Source organism: Heterodontus francisci, chromosome 41 (assembly GCF_036365525.1).
Source record: "Heterodontus francisci isolate sHetFra1 chromosome 41, sHetFra1.hap1, whole genome shotgun sequence".
Classification (NCBI taxonomy): Eukaryota; Metazoa; Chordata; class Chondrichthyes; order Heterodontiformes; family Heterodontidae; genus Heterodontus; species Heterodontus francisci.
In genome coordinates this window covers 20,038,219-20,060,773 of record NC_090411.1, presented here as the reverse complement: position 1 = coordinate 20,060,773, position 22,555 = coordinate 20,038,219, and the positions used below count along the sequence as shown (strand labels likewise).

The 22,555-nt window shown below is 42.1% G+C and overlaps 1 protein-coding gene across 4 annotated transcripts in view; it reads left to right on the top strand.

Annotated features, from left to right (window-relative positions):
- Positions 1-9,961: 9,961 nt before the first annotated feature.
- Positions 9,962-22,555, top strand: part of LOC137353305 (protein Tob2-like) — a 29,210-nt gene continuing 16,616 nt past the window's right edge. For 3 of the 4 annotated variants that reach the window (XR_010969838.1, XR_010969837.1, XM_068019435.1), the window contains exon 1: positions 9,962-10,068. The gene's annotated coding sequence lies outside the window, so the exon portion shown is untranslated. The remainder of the gene's footprint in view (positions 10,069-22,555) is intronic. The other variant, XM_068019436.1, reaches the window with a different exon arrangement.

Genomic DNA, 22,555 nt, shown 5'->3' with positions numbered 1-22,555 from the left:
CTGATCTTAAGAGTCCACAAGGGCATCAAATTTCCATGTGTCTATCATCAGATTACCGTATCTTTCTGTATTAGTTATCTTGTTACAGCAGCATTTCTGTTGCTATATACTATTATAAAAATCTGCAGTGATAAGTGTTTTTCTTTAGTGTCTGACGCTGTTTTTCAGATGTTAGGACAGAGGTAAATTGGAGTATGTCATTCTTTGCAGGAATCTCCAAACCGTAGTGCTGGAAAACCACTGGTTTAATTAGTTTTACTTGTTGAGAGCCTCCCTCGGGAAAGTGGTTGATATCACTCCTGACTCCCAGTCTGGTCAATGCTGATTTCATGTGCCACTGATCAATCAGCTTACTAAATGACATTCAATGTGTTTTATTCATATAATAACAAATCTCCTGTGGCACTGCTCATTGTTCTAATCCAGAAAGCTGGTCAGTGAAGGATAGTAGTGGAGCCAATCTTTACTCAGTCTTACATTTATTTACAGAGTGAAACATTACAAGCATACACCTCCTAACTCAACCACACCCCAGTTTCAGTACATGTCTCTTTATATGTGCTCCAGTGAATCCCCCAATGCCCACCACCTGCATACAATTAAACACAATTAATATATACAATTAACACTCACTGTACACTAAGAGAAAACTTGCATTTACCTAGTGGCTTTCACTATCTCAGGCCATCCCAAAGTGCTTTACATCCAGCAAAGTACTTTTGAAGTGTAGTTACTATTGCAATCTAGAGGAATACAGCAGCCAATTTGGGCATAGCAAGATCTCACAAACACCGATGAGATAAATGACCAGATAACCTGTTTTAGTGAAGTTTGTTGAAAGATGAATGTGGGGCCAGGGCACCAGGGATAACTCTTCTGAACATCTCCCAGTAGTGCTACGAAATCTTTCACCTCCACCTGAGATGACAGACAGAGCCTCAGTTTAACGTCTGTTCGGAAAGAAAGCACTCCCTCAAGTACTACACTGTCGCCTTGATTATGTTATATAACCACAGGAATGTTATACCTTGTAAAACAATGTAGTATTCTCCTGATAACGTGTAGGTTCCTTTAAGACTACATAGTTTAATTGATACCTAAACACTGAATCCACACCCAGCTCAATTGAGAGGCTACAGACATTTTGGCTGCAGTTTTCGGTTTGCTGGACTTTTTCTGACGTTTGATTGCTTTTATATCTTTATAGTCTATAGTTTTGCTTCAAATATGAAATTTGCAGAGGACAACAGCAACTTGCATATATATGGCGTCTATAACCTTGTAAAAATGTCCTAAGGTGCTTCACAGGAATGTTATCAGACAACCTCTGACACAAAACCAATGTGACATTTGACAATAGATGATGATGTCTTAAAAATTGGACAAGAAGTCCATACATATCTACAATATGATAGATCGATACATACAGGATTGTGAAATAGTCTTCAAAATCCTTTCACTCCTTAGTGTGATGCTGCATAATTTTGGACCTAAAGGTACATCAATTTTATGGTGTAGAAATTGAAAGTGTACGGGATTTGCATTTAAGACCCGCAGTATTCCCAGGCTATTTTTATGATGAACTACAAGAATATTCATTACCTTTAATTATAAAACACACTGTGCTGGTAAACACCAAGAATTAACATTCGACTCTCAGTCTAGCATACTCCAATCCACCATATTTCTGCAGCTTAGAAATAAGTAAATAATAAATCACACAATTGGTTAGATGAGAGATTCCTCACATAAGAGTTCCTAAAGGCACTGCTCAGTCTGCTACAAGTCATAAGAACGTAAGAAATAAGAGCAGGAGTGGGCCATTCGGCCCTATGAGCCTGCTGTGCCATTCAATAAGGTTATAGCTGATAAAATAATGATGGTTGAGGAAGGCCATTTGGCTCATTTGTTATCTTAGAGCAGTGTTTCTGTTGCAGTGTAGTGTTATAAAAATCTGCAATGATAACAGTGTTTTTCTTTAGCTGTCTGACATTAGTGTCCTCCATCCCCCTGCCTTCCCATTGCAACATCCAATTGTTTTTAAACAATTCTAAAGTTGTTTTTCCCTCCAGAACTCTATCCAGGATACATTCCATTTGTTAATCCCTCTTCTTATTAATTCATTCTTGAGACGTGAGCATTGCTGGCAAGGCCAGCATTTATTTCCCATCTCTTATTGCCTTAAGAAGGTAGTGGTGGAGCTTTTCCTTGAACCACTTGTGACAAAAACTACACCCGCCAAAAGGAGACATATTAATTTCGTCATATGGAACATTATTTTTGACCTGTCACTGGACTTAAAACAACTTGTTTAAAAAAGACCACAACAGTGGCTGAAAACATGGCTGCACATTTGCATTCTAAAAGGCAGCTGCCTGAAGAAGAGAATGGGAGTGCCTCCCTGATTCAATTAGCCAGATAGACTTTTGATCAAGAGACATTGAATTTGTAAGAGCCAGCATTGCACGCCACCCCCCACCCACCCCCCCACCACCACCGAGAATGTCTGCTACACTTGGGAGAAATCCACAAACCTCGCCAGAGAGGTTGTTCCAAATAAGGATTTAGTTATATGACTAGCCTGCTGGCCAACTTGGAGTTGTTTGAATTGTGCTCACAGAACAGTTTTGGAAGAGACTACAATTTGAAGACCAAAGAGAAGTTCCAGGGACCCATGGAAGTAACTTAAGCCTCAAGACTGAAGATCAGTGAAACAAGTTTGAAAGTGTGCACTGGGCCCCAACGAGAACTACAAGACTTGACTTCAAACAATGACTTTACATCCAACTCAAAACCAGTAACAGAACTCCAGCTATTACTTCAAACCTTTCCCCTTCTTTCTCCTCCTCTATCTCTATTTGCATGTGTGTTTATTGCGTATGCATGCTAGCTTGGTCGCGTCTTGTATTTCTAGTAGTTTAACTGAATTCGAGTTTTAAGTTTAATAAACTTACACCTTTCTTGTTTAAATCTGAGAAAACCTGTATGGTTGATTTCTTTGCCATTACAATTAGAAAGCAGTGAGCAAGGACTCACTGAGAGGGAAGTTAAAACACTGTTTTAAAAATTAAACCCTGCCTCGGCCAAACCAGGAAAAGGCTGAGAGGGAACCCCTTTCTTGCCTGGTTGTAACACACTCCTCATACTTTGATACAACTGAGTGGCTTTCTGGGCAACATTAGGCAGTATTTTAGAGACAATTACATTGGTGTGGGACTGCAGTCACATATAGAGCAGACTGGGCAATGACAGCAGGTTTCCTTCCCAGATGTACATGGTGAATCAGTTGGCTTTTTACAACAATCCAACAGCTTCATGGTCACTAAACTAAAGGGAGGAAATAGATTTAATATAAGTTTAAAATATATATTATAGAGAAAATAACAGGACTTAAGGTAAACAAAAAAGCAGGATTTGATGGTTTCCACCCCAGCAATTTCAGACAAAATTGCACATGTGCATGATCGCTGAATCCCCCACCATCAACACCCCGGGGGTCACCGTTGACCAGAAACTTAGCTGGATCAGCCACATAAATACTGTGGCTACCAGAGCAGTCAGAAACTGGGAGTTCTGTGGCAAGGAACCCACCTGCTGACTCCCCAAAGCCTTTACACCATCTACAAGGCAAAAATCAGGAGTGTGATGGAATATTCTCCACTTGCCTGGATGGGTGCAGCTCCAGCAACATTCAAGAAGCTCGACACCATCCAGGACAAAGCAACCCGCTTGATTGTCTCCCATCCACCACCTTAAATGTTCACTCCCTCCACCGCTGGCGCACAGTGGCAGCAGTGTGTACCATCCATGCATTGCGGCAGCTCGCCAAGGCTCCTTCGACAACGTCTTTAGTACCGAGATTGACAAGAGCAGCAGGCGCATTACCTGCAAGTTCCCCTCCAAGTCGCACACCATCCTGACTTGGAACTATATCGTTGTTCCTTCGCTGTCACTGAGTCAAAATCCTGGAACTCCCTCCCTAACAGCACTACACTGCATGAATTGAAGTGGTTTAAGAAGGCAGCTCACCACTATATTCTCAAGCGTAATTAGGGATGGGTAATAAAATGCTGGCTTTGCCCACATCACCCACATCCCATGAATGAATTTTAAAAAATCATAATTGTCAAAGCTAAGCATTCAGGAATTGTGCCTTTTAATTGAAACTTTGCGCATGCCACTCCATTATTTAAGAAGGGAAGGAGGAAGAAACTAGTTAACTTCAGACCCACCAGTTAAACATAAATTGTGGTGAAACTACTGGAAGCTGTCAGGGACAGAGTGACTGAGTACTTAGACAAGTATGAACTGATCAAAGAGAGTCCGCATGGATTTTGTAATGCATGGGCCATGTCCAATTAATCTAATTTTTTGAAGGGGTCTCTGGCATGGTAGATAGGGGAATGGATTTGGATTGATAGGGGATATGGACTTTTAGAAGGAATTTATTAAGGTTCCACACAACAGATTGTTAGCAAAAATGAAAGTGCTCTGAAGTGGAGGCAACCTTGTGACATGGGTGACAATTGATAGAGGGGTAGGAAACAGAATAGGGATAAATAGAATGTTCTCTTACTGGCAGGATGGGGCCGGGCCCTCAGCTTTTTAATGTGTATATGAATGACTTGGATGAAGTTTGCAGAAGACTCTAAGTTAGGAGACACAGTAAATTGTGTGGATGGGAGCAGGGAGTTACAAAAGGACATAGATGGAATAAGTGAGGGGATATAACTATTGCAGACGGACTTCAATGTGGGGAAATGTGCGGTTATCCACTTCGGATCTGAGAAAAACAAATTAAAATATTTTCTTGATGGTGAGAGGCTAGGTACTGTGGAGAAGCAAAGGGATTCAGCTGTCCATTTATAAAAGGAATCAAAAAAGCGAATGGAATGTTAGCCTTTATCTCACGAGAGTTGGAATACAAAAGTGAGGAGTGACACTTCAGTTGTATACAGCCTTGGTCAAACCCCGTCTGGAGTACTGTTTGTTTCTGGCCACCACATCTCAGTAAGGAGATACTGGTCATAAGACATTAGGGGTCACTCCATAGCACTTGTTTTAAAGTTGCAAGCAGGACCAGGGTTATGGACACACATTGTTAAAAGGCAAGTTCAGGACTAATGTCAGGCAGTACTTTATACAAAGAGTGATCAATACCTGGAAACATCTCCCAAGTAAGGGTCATGCTGGCAAAAAGGCTGCAAGTGTTCAAGAGGCAGTTAAACGCTATGATGGGAGCGTTGGGCGTCTATGAAAGAATGAGCTGGTTGAACCAAATAGGCTTCGTCATCTGGACCTGTACTTGTAATCCTTGCCAAGTGTGTAGCTGGACGTTGCATGTGTCCACAGAACCATTGGGGGCAATCGTCCTGAACCGTTTTATCAACTAAGCAAACCTCTCTGGTAATGTTTAGTCATTAAAAGAAATTTGCCATTGCAGTCAGCATTTAACTAATCCTGTTATAATAGGCATTGAAAAAACATTACAACACGCAAACCAGGACACATTCAACTAAATTGTTTAGATTGTTCAATTGAACACAAAGCCAAGTGAAATACAAGATGCAGCAAATCACCATGGAGGCAGTGTAGAGAAGAGGCTGATCCATGGTATCAAAGGCCTGTAAAAACTGGAGAAAAATGTCACTTTCAGCCTGCAAAGGAAGCATCTGAGAAGTGATCTTTTTTAGGATACCTAATGGAATGGAAAGATAAATATTACTGTATTTATTATTTATTTTGAACTTAGCGGATATACTCATCATAAAAGATTTAAGAGGCGGTTCTGTCTTCTCTAGAAAAGAAAAGGCTGAAGGGGGACCTAATAGAACAACAATAACTTGCATTTATATAGCGCCTTTAATCTAGTAAAATGTCCCAAGGTATTTCTCAGAAGCATTAATAAGCAAAATTTGATACCGAGCCACAAAAGGAGATATTAGGATCGGTGCAAAGTTTGGTCAAAGAGGTAGGTTTTAAGGAGCTTCTTAAAGGAGGAAAGAGATGTAGAGAGGTGGCCAGGTTTAGGGAGCAAATTCCAGAGCTTGGGGCCTAGGCAGTCGAAGGCACGACCACCAATGGTGGCGTGATTAAAATCGGGTATACGTAAGATGCCAGAATTGGAGGAGCGCAGAGATCTTGGAAGGTTGTAAGGCTGGAGGCAGTTACAGTGACAGGGAGGGGCGAGGCCACGAAGGGATTTGAAAACAAGGATGACGATTTTAAAATCGAGGCATTGGTCAGCCAGCGAGCACAGGGCTGAAGGGTGAACATGACTTGGTGCAAGTTAGCATACAGGTGGTAGGGTTTTGGATGAGTTCAGGGTTATGGAGGGTGGAAGATGGGAGGACGGCCAGAAGTCCATTGGAATAGTCAGGTCTACAGTTAACAAAGGCATCGCTGAGGGCTTCAACGGCAGATGAGCTGAGGCGGAAGTGAAGTCGGATGATGTTGCAGAAGTGGAAATAGGTGGCCTTAGTGATGGCATGAATATGTATTGGGAAGCTCATCTCAGGATCAAATATAACAGCAAGGTTGCAAACAGTCTGAGTCAGCCTCAGACTGTTGTCAGGGAGAGGGATGAAGTCTATAAAAGCTAAATACTGCAGATGCGGGAAATCTGAAATAAAAACAGAAAGTGCTGGAAATACTCAGCAGGTCTGGCAGCATCTGTGGAGAGAAAAACAGAGTTAACGTTTCAGGTCTGTGACCTTTCATCAGAACTGGCAAAGGTTAGAAAATGTAATGGGCTTTGAGCAGGTGAAAAGAGGGGGGGGGGGGTGCGCGGGGGGAAGAAGGAGACGTTTTCAGGCAGAGAGCAGGAGAGATTAACGACAGAGATGTCACAGAACAAACAGCAAAGGGAATGCTAATAGTTGTCGTAAAAGACAAAGCATTAGTCTGGAGAAAGTGTTAACGGCAGAATAATGAACTGCTCTGTCCAAAAGCAAAAACGTGAAAAGCAGATTTAAGACAGGCGCATGGTTAAAAAATAAAATAAATAAAGAGATCAATAGAGGGATGAAGTCGCTGGTAGGCAGCAGAGCTTGTGGTGGGGATCAAATCTGATGGATTCAGTCTTCCCAATATTTTTTAGTTGGTCTTTAAAATTATATGGGATAGGGTATGCATGGAGAAGATGTTTCCACTTGTGGGGGAGACCAAAGCTATAGTCATCAATAAATTCAGTCAGGAATCCAGGAGAAACTTGTTTACTCAAGGAATGGTAAGAAAGTGGACTTCGCTATCACATGGTGTCGCTGAGGCAAATAGTATGGATGCAATTAAGGGGAAGCTAGATAAGCATATGTGGGAGAAAGGAATAGAAGGTTATTTGATATAATAAAGTGGGAGGCTCATATGGAGCATAAACACTAGAATGGACCAATTAAGATGGGCTGAATGGCCTTCCTCATCCATAAATCTTCTTGTGATCCTGTAGCTCATACTCAAAGAATTTGTTAAACGATTTGGAAAAAGATAATGATTGCCAGTTTTGGGCTTTATCTGCAGAGGTGCATACTGTTCTTCCAAACCCAAATGCATTGGTTCACAGAAGAAGACAGTGTTATTTTGTAGTAAATTACTATTTTTCATAATTAAACATTTTACAGGCTGTCCAATTCACATGTTGTCACATTATGCCACTGTGACAGTCATTAAACCACGTTTAATTTAAATATTCATGTTGAAAACAAATTATAAAGACAGTTATATAAAAAATCTTATGTCTGACAACTTTTTCAATGATAAATTCCTCTGTCCACATTTATAATGGAAACTGCCCATGTTAACTTGTCATGCTGAAATTGCATCTTTCTCCCTTTCCTTCAATGGAAGCTCCGCAGCATCACAATTGGTGGAAGAGCGTAGCTGTAAGGTGTGGTCCAGATTAAGCTCAGCTGAGATGCATCTGCAGTTGAATAGCTTGTAAACATTTACTGCTCATGGCAAGAATGGTGAGGTAGTGGAGGAGAGCCAGCACTCATGGAACTATACTTAATAAGAGAAAATGCTTACAGGAGAGGAGATAAGTGGAGAGAACTGAAATAGAAGAACTCACTTTGCGTGAGAAACAAGAAACCATGATGCACAATAATTCACGCAGCCACATTCAGCAGAGCCCACATATTAAAAAGTTAATACTGTAGCGTAAATGTTAACAAGATTTGACGATTGCTTTACAGAGAGCCGGCATGGACTCAATGGGCCAAATGGCCTCCTTCTGTGCCATAATGACACTATATCAGGGAGTGATCACAAGGGTTTGCTCAATCTCCGGTTTTGTGATTTGTGATGGTACCTGAAACCGTCTATTAGATTAATGCACTTCTGTCACTCCCAGGCCCTAATTATTCTGCAGATTCTCAAACTCCACAATTGGATGACTGCTTTTTATTTGTTTGTGGATATGCATCCTTCTTTCAGTATATAAAATATCTGAATACCTTTGTTAGACTATTCTTTGTAACTCATTACATTCTATATATACATATATAATCCATCTTAATCCCTTGAATGAATTCTAGCCTGTAACTCACTCCCTGTTATCTATTAGTCCCTACCAATATAGAATTTTCCCATTTTATGTTGCTTCTGCTCAATGTAGTATAAATTTGTGAGTAATCCATAATTCTGGGACAGATCTGATTTCAGATCATCCATTTCCTCAACATCCTCTCATTCAAATAGGCAACTTGTGTTTACATAGTATCTTTAAGCAGAAAAACATTCCAAGACAGAAAATTACATTACCAAACATGCATTGAGGCACACAGCATTTCAACCCCTTTTGCTTATATTTGTAATTTAGGGTCAAGCTTGGCTCCATAATAGCACTCTTGTCACTGAGTCAGTGGGTTGGCAGTACTGAAGGAGTGCAGCACTGTCGAAGAGGCTGCACTTCAGTTGAGATGTTAAACCGAGGCCCTGTCTGCTCTCTCGGGTATGTGTAAAAGATCCCATGACACTATTTAAAGATCAAGGGACTTCTCGCCTGTGTCCTGGCCAATATTTATCCCTCAAGCAATATCACTATAACAGATTATCTAGTCATTTATCTCATTGCTGTTTGTATTTTGTAGTCATTTCTGTGGTTTGTCGAGTGTTTAAGTACCAAAAATAATTGTATCCTTTCCCAAAAAACCCATAAGGAAACTGAAAATCAAGCAAAAATGCCCTCCTTTTAAAGGGGCGCAACTAATGAAGAACTTAATCACAAAACCAAAGGAAACTTATAAATTTAAATAATAAGTGATATTACTATTATCCACCAGGCACTCCAGTCCCAAGAGTGCCCACTGGACAAGGAAAGACCTTAAGCACACCTCATTCCTGTTTGTGGGAGCTTGCTGTGCACAAATTGGTTGTTATATTTCCAACATAACAGTAAAGACAGGTCATTAAATTTAAAGCACTTTGCAACGTCCTGAGGATGTGACAGGTGCTGCATAAATGTAAGTTGCTTAAGGACATCCTGAGGACATGCAAGTTGATAAATCGATGCAATTCACTTTGGGACGGCCTTAATGATGCGAAAGTGAGGCTATCAGTGGGATTCCCTGAGGATGTGAAAATCACTACATCAATGGAACCGCTTCTAGGGACGTCCTGAGGATGCGAAAGGTGATATACAAATGCAATCCTGCCCTTTTCTGACGTGGCAGTGACGTCAGCGACGCGATCGCCGATTGGCCGGCGAGACCGACCAACCAGAAGCGGACGTTTCCCGGACCCTGACCAATCAGAGCCGAGTTGCTAGCACGCCGCTTTATTTTTAGTATCGGGAAGGGGGGAGGGAGGAGGAACAGCCGCGTCACACCACTGACGTCGTGCGTGCCGTCCTTCCGCCAAATGGGGGGAGTTGGGAAAGTAGAGCCGGACTAATTGGGTTTCGCTGAGAGGGAGTGAAAGTAGTTCCGCAGGAGCCTGTTGACCGTAGGGAGGTGAACTGATATAAGTGCGCCAGGGCGCAAGGGGCGAAAGTTTGGGCAGAGGCTGCTCGGGCTGACAGGCGGCGGCGGTGGTAGCAGGAGCCGGATCCGGGATCGAATCCCAACGCGGCAAGTAAGCCTTCTCCATCTTTAAAAAATATATATATAAATTACAATAAAATTAAAAACTCCTCCCAATGCTTGATTCAATCAAATAACCCATAAAATTAATTTGTCCCCCCTCAATAATTGGGGGGGATTTATCCCTCTTTAAATTCTGAGGGGTTTTACTTAACCCTATTGTCAGTTTATGACAGACTTGGTTATTCATTTTTTTCTTGTCGCTGGATCATTCAATTTTTTTAAAAACAGAAAGCAGGCCTTGTGTTTTTTTTAAACTATATTTAATATTCCTACGTGAGAGGGGAGGAAAATACTGAGTTTAAAATGCAAAGTAGTTTTTTTTCCTCCAACCCCATCTATAGATGGCACAAAAAAAGCCTTAAAATTATGTTGAGTAAGCTGTATTGATGAGGTATATTTAACGACTGCAACCAAAAATAGGGTTCTGTTGTGTTTAATATATTTATATCTAGTGAGAGGGCTTCTGTAAAGCCAGCTGTTGTTCTGGTCAGGCTGTGTATAAACCAGGTATTGTATTAAATTGGACTTTTTAATTTTAAAATCCAGAAGAAAGAGACAGTTGTTGACGTGTTCAGTCAGTAATTTCACTGCCAAGTCGAGATGTCGATCTTTTAAAAATGGATTAAATTCTCTTGTCACGGGGGAACCGTGTGTTCTAACAAAAAAAAATAATAAATGAGGGACTGGTGATGTGGGGTTTTATATAAAAAAAAATATATGCGAGCTAATATTAAATAGAATATTTAGCAACCAGTTCTGGATTAAGATGAGGTTTAGGGGATTTGGAAGGTTAAAGTCCTTGGGCTGGACCTTTTTTTTAAGTTGAGGGATTTTTGTCTTTAGAAACTGTACAAATGTTTCCCCCCCCCCCCCCCCGTGTAATATCTCAGATTGATTCGTGAAAGTGTGAATGTTCATTTCTGAAAGGTACCCCCCCCAGTCAGGTTTGGTTTTAATGGAATTTGTGTGTTGGAGGAGGGGGGGGGGGGTGTGGAGAGAAGGGCTCAGGGACATTTAATATTGAGCAATAGGGAGGGAGGAGCGCGAGTGCGCCTGCGCTGCGGTCATTTAAAGCAGGGTCAATGCGTATGTCTGCCGCACCCCGGTGCATCCTGGGATCTGTAGTTCCCCTGTGGCGCCGGGGGCAGCGCCAGGGAGTCCAAGCGGACTACAACTCCCATGTTGCAGCGCGAGCGAGGCACCAGCCTTGCAGTGTTGTTCTAAGCCTATGGGGCTCCTTATTTGGCTTGTTTGGCCAGTTTATGTGCTAAGAAAACAGTGACGCCTAGCACAGCTGGGTTGAGTGCAGTTTATTTTGTTCCCCCCCCACCACCACCCCTCCCCTCCCAACACTACATTTTAAAAAATAAAATTAGTCATTATCTTAATCTGCAGAGGATGTCTTAAGGGGTGCTACATTGCTTTGTTTCCTTTTCCTGCTGATCTGACAAGGTGTTTGGCAGTTGCCACTCCAGATTAATCTGTTCCAAGTTTACCTGCAGGAAGATTCATCATCCAACTGCAGATGGTAGTAGCATTGACTGTGGGAATTGAAACCTTGTGTTTTAGAGATCTGAGTAGAATTAATTGTACTCATCACTAAGCTTCTTCATCACCTCTGCCTATTGCCTTTGCCACCAGGGGCAACTGACCATTTCACTGGATTACAAGGTAATTATGGATGAGGCTATCTGGCCCATCTTGATTCATGCATCTTAAAGTGCTCCATTGCATATGCATAGACTGGTGAAATGAGCAGACACAAAGCAGATGAAATTTAAGACAGAGAAGTGTGCGGTGATTAATTTTGGAAGGAAAAATGAGAGGTAGTGTAAATTAAATGGTACAATTTTAGAAGGAGTGCAGCAACAGAGATGTGGGGGCTCACATACAAAATTCTCTGTGGCAGGGCAAGTTAAGGCTGTTTAATACAAAAATATAGCATATCAGCATTAATGGCTTTATAAATAGGGGCATAGACTACAAAAGCAAGGAAGAGATAAACCAAAAGCTGGAGTATTGCCCAAATTTGGGTACAGCGTTTGAGGAAGGATGTCAGGACCTTGGTGAGGAAGATATTTACTAGAATTCTACCAGGGATGCGGAACATCAGTTATGTAGAGAGACTAGAGAAGCTGGAGTTGTTCTCGTTATAGCATAGAAGTTTAAAAGGAGATTTAATAGGTGCTCAAAATTGAGGAGTTTTGATAGAATATACTAGGGAGAAACTGTTTCCCCTGGCAGGGTTGCTAACCAGAGGATGCAGATTTAAGATAATTCACAAAATAATCCATGGGGAGATGAGTTTTTTAATGCAATGAATTATAATCTGGAATGCATTGCCTGCCAAAGGTGGTTTGTGCAGATCCAATAGTAACTTTAAAAAGGGAATTGGATAAATACTTGGAAAGGAGAAAATTGCAGGGCTATAGTAAAAAAGCAGGGAATTGGGACTAATTGGATAGCTCTTTTTAAAAGTCAGGACAGACACGATGGGCTGAATGGCCTCCTGTGTTGTATGATTCTGATTTCTGTAACCAATTGTTTCTTAAATGATTCCAAAGTTTTTAGTTTTCACTATTCTATCCGGCAGTCTTATCTATATGTTGATCAGTGTAGGTAGAGAAGAATTTCCTGAGTGGGATTGAGTGACACAATGGACTGGCACATTGTCCTTTATGATTGTGAGGATGTGCAGCCTCCTCATGCTGAAGGGTTGAAACTTGGTATGTTGTTCGATGCCCCAGTGCTAATATGATCTGTCTTATGCACAAAACTTGCCAAAAAAAGAAAAAAAATCAATCCTGTGGTAAATGGACTTGTTTTCCGCTTTCTTGCCTCGTGTCAAATGTCAGGTATATACTATGGCAAGATGCAGAGTGAAGCATTCAATAGCATGTTTCAATCTCAACAATACAAGAGCAGCCTTTCCCATCCCACTCCACCAGTTGCCATGACGGCCATACTTGCTGTCTGAGTTTGCTGATTTGTGGCACTAGAGAGAGCTGGACTGAGACTATTCCAAATGTGTTCTAATTTTGGCCTTCAGTAGATTAGCATTCCTCCTGACATCCCAATCAGTCTAGGCAGGAAACCCTGGCAGTATGCTAAGCTATTGCACCACCAACTTTTGTGTTCATTTTAGCTCTGAGCTCATCTTCTGTCTAAATTTTGCAACTGATGTCAATGTATTAGAAAAGAAGGAAGTTATCCTCACTCCCAATTTTCTTTTTCTCCCTTCCTGTCCTGTGGGTGTTGACTCTGGGCTGGATGCAATCCTGTGTAGGTTGGTGGTATCTTAGTGAAGTGGTGAGGCAGTGTGTGGTGGCAGGCTGATAACAGCAGAGGGCATTTCAGTTGAAACTGACCCTGCCCTGTTGTCCATGTGCCCACTTTCCAGATGCTGATCAGAGCTTCCCCCAGCCCCATTTCTGGTGCCTCCTGTTGGTGGACGCCAACATAGCACCCTTACTGCCACCACAGCTTGAGATCAGCTAACTGAACATAGACCAGGGATCAACCCTGACCAGCTTCTGGTCTGCATGGTTGAATGCTACACAAGGCAGTGCCTTCACTCACTAGATCATAGGGTAAAGGTTATATTAGTCAGATGTTATTCATGTGCAGGCTGCCATTTCTCAGAGCTGGTGCCTCCGTTCTACAACATTGGCTTCAGAGCTTTTCCTTATCTGGGAATATGGAAACCTGCAGCCATTAACCCAAATTGTCATGAGTCTCGGCAAACGTGCTTGATTTAAAAAAAAAAAGAGGTTCCCAATGCTTTGGTGTAATACGCTGCAGTGACAGCATACTGGCATGCAGGTTCATAAACTTCTTTCTCCTCCCCCCCCCCCCCCCCCCCCCACCTTTTACATAATCTAAAACACATAGACCATTCAGCCCAGCTGGTGTTTATGCTGTACATGAGGCTCCTTCCACCCCACTTCATTGCTCCCTATCAACATATCCTATTTCTCTCCTCATGCTCTGATTTAGCTTCACTTTAAAAGCATCTGTGCTGTTTCCCGCTAACTACTCCGTGTTAGTGTTTTCTATATTCTCACTGCTCTCTAGTTACTGAAGCTTTTCCTGAATTCCTTATTGGATTTATTAGTGACAATATTTTGTCTTGGCTCCTAGTTTTGGACTTGTACACAAGCAGAAACATCTCTGTCTATGTTCTTTCTTGCTCTCTCGCCTCACAATACAACATGTCAAATCACCTGTGATTGCAGCCAGTTTTTGTCGTATAATTACTTAAACCTCACGAGGCCTGTAGAGAAACTGGCTGGATGTTCCTCCAATTTTCTTTTGTTGATTTTTCTTCCTTCCTGGGCTACAGTTTCATGGACCTGTTGTGGATCTCCAGAATGGCTATTATTTGCATGTGAGCTGTGACTGTCTTGATGGGTTGTTCAACCATTACAACAGAGCCCCATGCTACATGACTGACATCCACACTTAACTCCCATGAAGGGTATGGGATACCTGGCAAGTTGAATCCTTCCTAGCCCAAGGGTACTTGGACAATTGGTAGTGCTCATACTGCTGCTGTAGCTGTGATGAACTAACTTGGCATAGTATTGGAACAAAGCCGTTGACCTTTTCTGGTCTATGATCTAGCTATTTATTGGCTAGTTAGTGAGCTAATTGGGTGGAATTTTAAAAAATAGTACCCAGCAAAAAAAGAATGATCAGCAGCCACAGCACTTTTTATAATGCCTATTTTATAGGTGCTCTGTTCAAAATGGAGGAAGTAACCTTAGAGTGGGCTTATGCATGTAAACAGAACACAATTGAAAGCAAAATCTAGGTGGGGATGGTGTTCGCATTAGGAATCCTGCAGTGTATACTTTTCACAGCAGTTTAATTGTGTAATTAAAACAATATTGTGTCAAACCAGTAAAATAACCTAGCAGGAGCCCATTCAAAGCAGAGTCGGTCTGTTTCTGTGAAGCTGCCTTTGTACTGTTGTGAAAATTTGTATGAACTTTGCTCGTGTTCCCTGCGTACAACAGATTTTATATCGACAGCATTGCTCTCATAAAGAAAGCATCTCAGGTTAAAAGGAGCGAAGATGATAGAAATTGTACTGCGAGCAGTGGGGGAGGAACAGAAATCTAAATTAAAAGGAAGGTCACAGGTCTGATTAAAGAAAAATATTTTTAGGACATGGTAAGGCTGAGATTTACAAAGGGAATTCAAAATTAAACTGGAACAATCCATTCGACTGTGGTTTCACAGGGTGACAGAGGCCATTCTTGGTCATTCCCGATGTGAGTTGCGATGGAGAGTGTCAGCAGGCAATTCAACTGATAAACATTACAGACAAGCTTGATCCTTGTTTTCGTCCAACATCCCCACACAAACACTTTTTTCATTTAGAGGTCATTGGAGTGCAATGAGAAGAAATAAATTATTTTTCTACCTCTGGTCACTATAGAATCTTACAGCACAGAAGGAAGCCATCTGGCCAATCACACCTGTGCCAATGTTTGAAGGAGCTATCCAGTTAGTTCCACTCTGCTACTCTTTCCCCATAGCTATGTAATTTCTCCTCTAAATATTTATTCATTCTTCCAAAGTTGCTGTTGAATCAGCTTCCACCAGCCTTCCAGGTAGTGCATTCCATCATAACTTGCTGCATTTAAAAAAAAAATTCTCATCTCACCTCTGTTCTTTAAGTCTGTGTCCACTGATTACTGCTTGCCATCTGCAAGTGGAAACATTCTCCTTATTTGTTCTCATCAAAAACCCTCCATTTCTAACTCAAGGCGTTGAGGAAAATTATAGTGCTCACACTGAGATCAGCTAGCTCAGCTCAAAACAGACCAGGGCTCAAACCTGGCCTGTTAAACTTACTGACGAGCATATATTCTTGGTAGAACCTTCATTAATGACATTGTTAATGCACTCGTGTGGCTGCCACGTCACAGCCAGAACACTGAGCTCACTGGTGGTTGATGTGTGTATGTGTATACAGGTGCTGGCTGGCACAGAAAAAGGCCTGATGCAGAATAAAACAGACCCATAAAAACTGAAATTGAAAGCTGATGGCTGAGTAATTCTGGTGTCCTTTTGTGGTACAGGCGTCTAAGCCCTTTGATCAGTTTACAGCCTGTAATTCTCACAGGTAACTATTCTATATATAGAGCATTTGAATCCCTAGATAAGGTTGTAATCTCTCCCTGGCATATTCTCTGGGTAATTGGTTGTATTTTTATTTCAGAAAATAAATTTGCTTCTCGAGTCTCAGTATTGCGTGCCTGGTGAATAATCATTTTATGTTCCTGATAATCCTTTCAGTTACTACAAAGTAGTCAGCTCAGTGGCTTTTCTGTAGCAATAAGGTTAATTGATCTTCTGGTACATGGTGTAGTTGATGGACAGAAGCATTTTCCTCATTGCAAAATTTACAATAGACGGAAGGTTTTCGTAGGCTCCCTGATGGTACAGTAAGTTTATCTAGTAAGCCCCACAGTCCTGCAGACCAGGATTTTCCCAGGTTTGGTCCCTTCTCTATTTTAAGTTAACTGATGTCTGCCAAGATGTTAGCACTGTCACAATTGGCACATCAGGACTAGGGAGGGAGTATTCCTGATTGACCATGTGCACAGCATTGGGTGAGGAAATGATAGTTTGGTTGTGCTGCCCTGCGTGAAGCACAGGCATGAGTTACAGCCTCTTGGGCAAGAGAGTGGAAAATGCCTGCCTGTGAAACCACACTGCAGCGAGGAGTCAGCGCTTTTAGGAATGGAGGAGGAGAAAAATGAGTATTAATTTGTTTTCCCTTTCTCCTGTCACAAAATAAATTCAGCTGATTGACAAATGTAATATCCTGCACCCATTGAAGAATCAGAGCAGCAATAGGCAGTTACATGCCAGCTGTTATCTTCCCTACATGTAGTTGTAGTCATTGGGGGCAGGCACTTTGTCCTCGCCACTCTTGTACTCCTCCCAGTGTCTGATTCAGACAATTTGAGAGATCTGGGAGCAAGTTAGCACATGTGGTGTGGTGGCTTGGGAAGAAGGCAGATGCCTTAAACTGTGCACCTTCCCCTCTCTGTAACACAATATTGACCACATTTTGACAGCAATTCATTACACAAAACACAAAAAAATTATGAGAAATCAGGAATTCTGGTTATTTCATCCCGCCCCTGCCACAATCCCCCAGAAATAGGCTGTAGATGCTGGGACAATTAATGTTTCAAGACTGGAGTAGCTAGGTAAGGATATCAAGGGGTATAGAGCAAAGGTTCATAATTAGGGTTGAGGTATATATTACTCATGACCTTATTGAATAGTGGAACAGGATCAAGGGGCTGAATGGCCTACTGCTGTTCAGTGTATACACTATTATCTAACAGACCAGGATTTGCTCCATGCTTTGTTAGCCAATCTCTGCTGGTGTAGCAATAGGGGTGCTCCAGTTTGGTTCAGTATCGACAGGCCAGAGAAGAAAATCTCAACCAGGATTCCTCCCCTTCATTATCCACCTGCCTTGACCTGAAATTTTGATGCTGGATATGCATAGGGCAGGGCCATTTACGATGGATCACCCTATTCGTTGTCAGGGTACCAGAGAGCTGTTGCTTGTGGAGTCAAATGTTGATGTGAGTCATTGCCTCCAGACAGAGGGTAAGTATTTCACAGTGGAAGTATCCATTTTTGGGTGTGTTCTGTTTAGTTACAGAAATCTGTAAGGGATAGGACGAAGTAGTTGGCACATATAGTAAGGAAAATGTTCTGGAATTAATTGTTCAGTTTGCAATGCAAAGCAGCTTATCTTGCAAATGTGCTATAATGACATACAAAAGTATTGGAAAAGCCTATCACTTCAAATTTGCCTGATAGTTAAATGCTATGTTAAGGTGCTGGTTGCAGCTTTGTGCCCTCAGCAGGACAGATATACTAATAGAAATCAATCTATTTTTTGAACAGCTAGAATATATTGGGGAAATGTTGGAACTGTATGGTAAGCATTAACCTGTGCACTTCTTTATTTTCATTTGATTTCCAGCTTTCCTGTCTGTGTAGTAAAATCTCAATCTACCTACTGGAGTTGCTTACTGAGGTTCATATTTCATTTGTGAGACCAGCAGAGATTAAATTTGAATTGAAGATTACAATATTAATCTATTGAGGTGACTGATACTGTTCCTGAGAGGTACTGTTATGAGTAGGGGACATAGGGTCTCGTCTGTTCCTAACTTGCTGTGGGATTACAGTTTTATTATAAAACAGGAGGGCCGAGCAGCTCGTGATATTTAGACAAGCAGTATGATTTTTGGTTTTATTAAGTTTCTCTCATTTCTGAAGTTGCAGTTTTATTCTTGCTTCCTTCTGGCACCTCACCCAAGTGACATTCCGTTTTGGGCGCTGACATTGAGGGTTGGCAGGCTGTTCAACTATGTAGATGGCATTACAGCCCAGCCAAATCATTTGACCTTCATGCACCTCAACCAGGGGTTACTGGCTGCCGGTCATGACTGGAAGTCTTGGCCAATTCTGCCCCCACCCCTGCCTGAATTCTGGCCCAGCTGAGATCAGCCAACACAGTGCAGACGATGGATTGAACTTAGCTTTATCTGCTGAGTTAGTCGCCTAGGAAGGGTGGGGAGGGGAAAACTGGAATGATTCCTTCTTCCGATTGTTACCCAGAGATTTGGTGGAAATGTGTGTATGCATGAATGTTTAAGGATGGGATTGCATTCAGCTGTGAAGCTTTATGCTTTATATTGCTCTGCTAACTGGCTGGACCACTTGGGGTCTTTGGGAGGGGGTAGTGGTGGGGGAAAAGAGATTTTGGTTTGAAAAGTATAGATGTAGAATCTGAGGGATGGGTAATAGTCCAAAGACCAGATGTTACAGTAGGGATGTAGCTCTGGAGGCTGTTAGAGGTCAGGGAATGTGACCATGGTGGGGGTTTATAAATCAGGACAAGGATTTTACAGTTTATGTACTGAGGGATGGTAACCTGAAAATTGGTGAAAATTAGATGTGTGGGGAACTTGATGCAAGCTACGTTGTGATTGTGCTTCTGTGAAGTGCCTTGGAATGGTTTCCTATGTTACAAGTACAAATACAAGTCGTGTGCAATGAAGTTTTTGGGAGATAATCAAGGAAAGTGTTGAAGTTGAGCTATAATTAACATTGACATCAGTGAATTTCAGTGATGATGTGGTAAGAATAGAGATGGGGAACTTTTTGTAAATGGAAGTAGGTTATGTTGGTGATGTATGAGGTGTGGACCAGCTCAGCATATGGTTGAACATGAAAGCTTCCACAACTTTGGATGTGGCCTGAGTGAGTGAGCAGCTGGCATGGAGTAGGGTAGAGGAGGCTAATGTGTGAAGTGCATAGTGGAAGGCATACAAGATGGTTTGTTTTTCTGATAAGCTGCAGAAGCTGTGCCTGTTTTGCAGAACAAAGCAATCGGGAAACCAATGTTTTAGAAAATCTGTTACTTCTTGGGGTTGCTTGTTAAAGCTGATCTTTAACCTTGATTTTGAAAATGTCAATTCTCCATATAGGTACCTGTATAACATTGTAACTGAATGAAAGGAACTGATCACCCTCAGTCCAAATCAAATAACTGCTTTGTTACAACAACTTGCATTTATATGTCACCTTATAAGAAGTAAAATGTCCCAAGTTGCTTCACAGGAACACTGTCAAACAAAATTTGATACCAAACCACAAGGCAATATTAGGGTAGATGACTAAAGCTTGGTTGAAGAAAGAGGTTTTAAGGAGCATTTTTAAGGGAGGAGAGAGAGGTGGGTAGATTTAGGGAGGGAATTTTAGAGCTTGGGCAGTTGAAGGCACGGTTGCCAATGGTGGAGCGATGAAAATCGAGGATACACAGACTAGAATTGGAGAAGTGCAGAGATCTGGATGTTGCAGGGCTGGAGGAGGTTACTGAGATCCTGCAGAACTTTGAAATTGAGGTGTTGTCAGACTGCGAGCCAGTATAGGCCAGCGAGCACAGGGGTGATGGGTGAATGAGACTTACTGAGTACGAGAGATGTATTCTAACTTGATTCTCATGGCTAAGATTCTTTGAATGCATTGGGAAGGTCTGTTGAAAGCAATATGAAAACAGTTTGTTTTGCTTTTTTTTTAAACTGGCCATTTTCCTTGCTTCACCACTCCCCCCACACACTTCCCTTGTGTACAAATAGTCAATATCCATGTGAAAACTGAGTGATCTGGAATTTGAACCGCTGCTGACTTTGACTTTTTCTCTCCCCACTCTTTTCCCAGCCAAACCTCGATTTGCAGCATCCCCACAGTTAGAGAACAGCCCAGGGAACCTGCAATTTGGAATTTTGTACAATTTCCCAAGCTGCTCCTCTGGAAAGCAACATTGAAAAATTGTAAGGTGGAATAGGGTAATGGTGCATGTGATATTTCTGTACCAGCCATTATTATTGAATGAGGGGGACAGTTTTTTTTAACTGTGACCTCTGGTCTGGTGATTGGGCTGCAAGTCTGAACTTCTGTTTTCAACATCTTTGCAGCTGTTGAGATTTCACTGCAACTGTTGGGCTGGATTTTAAAGGTGGAGAGCACTGCTGTGTACTGCATGACACAGGTGGCCCTTTAACAGTTTCAACTAATTCCCTCCATGCCACCACCTACACCCCTCGTCCACCTGCCGCTACCACTGTAGTTAAATGTACAATCTGAGTTTCTATTTAGGTTTAATTCTGAGTTCTTAATTTCCAGAGCAGATTGATTTGGTATGCTAAACTGGTAGTAATTGTTTGAATTTGAAGTGAAGTCTTTCCTCTCTCTCCCTTGTTTATTGTACCAATATAATGGCTTGATGTATATCAACTGAGAATGTAATCTGGTGCTACCTAGAAATGACATTAATCTGATCCTGTGCCTCATTGTGTCTTGATGGGTTGTGAGTTTGCACCTACAAAGTTTCTTAGCTGACGAGCTTCCTTTCTTGTTTGTGAGGGAGGCAAAGCTGTTACACGAAAGGAAAATAGCAGGTGATGTAATCTGGGTCGCTCCCATGTAGCTCTGACAGATGCTTGCAGACCAGAATTGGCAAAGTTATGGGAACAGCTTACTTGAACACCCTTCAGACAGATTGGTGCATGGCATGTGACACATGCAAGAGAGGGAGGAAAAGAAACAGCATATACTTCACAGACAGGTAATTTAAAACCTTCTGTACGCAAGCAACAAGAGTATCCTTTATCGTCCCAGAGGAGAGGATTGCAATAGTGTCCTCTTTTTATGAAAGGTTCCTGTGATTTGATGCCTTGTTTTAATGGCAAGTGAAATTGAAGACAGGCTCCTTCCTATTTACAGCTTCAAGCCCTTTGACTAATTGCTACCCTGAAGATGTTCATTCTTGCTGGAATGCGCTTGCTTAAAGACTGCAATGTCCTGGTACTTTACAAAAGATGGCCAGTGGGACCAGAATGTGCTGTTTGACCATTGAGAGCATCACACTGAGCTCAATTGTGCCCCTATCCGCTATCTATAAAGCAACAGTGACTAGTCATCAAAAAAACCGTCAGTCATTTGGCGGAATGCCTCATCACCAGAACTTTCAAACAAGCACCGAGACGTAGCTTGGCTGGTGGTGAGAAGGGCCCTCCCCGTCAGATCCTTCATGCACACCCGAAGTCTCGCCCCCTCCGCACAGTGCCCCCGCGTTGGCTGTGGTGGGGAAGAGACGGTCGCCCACCTCCTCCTGGAATGTGCCTTTGCAAAGCAGGTGTGGAAAGAGATGCAGTGGTTTTTGTCAAGGTTCATCCCAAGCAGCTCTGTAACACAGGAGTCTGTGCTCTACGGGCTGTTCCCAGGGACGCACACCGAGACAAACATCAACTGCTGCTGGAGGACTATCAATTCGGTGAAAGACTCCCTTTGGTCTGCCCGAAACTTGCTGGTCTTCCAGCGCAAAGAGTTGTCCACCGCCGAATGTTGCAGACTGGCACATTCCAAGGTCCAGGACTACGTGCTGAGGGACGCACTAAAGCTTGGGGCAGCCGCAGCAAAGGCTCAATGGGGAAAGACCACAGTGTAAGGTTCCCCCACCAAGCTGGACTGAGGGGCTGGATCCAATGGAAACCCCTCGAACTGTATCGTTAATATTCTCAATTGCTGCAAATGTAAAACTGTAATTGACATGACAATTGTGAAACGGAAGGGTTGGGAAGAAACTCATGACAGTATTGAAGGAAACTGATCTCCCTTGCAATGTTTGTATTTTTTGGTGCTGTTTGGAAACTGTTTGGCAATGTAATTTTTACAGATTTTTATGAATAAAGTATATTTTGGAAAAAAAAAATCAAAAAAACTGTTGTAGTTGATGACACTTAACCAAGGTGTGATTATTGCTTTAAAAACTTATTGAAATCTTTCTCCGCCACCCCCCACCACCACCACCACCACCACCATCAAAACCAATCTAGGCTCATTGTAACATTCCAACTGCTACCCTG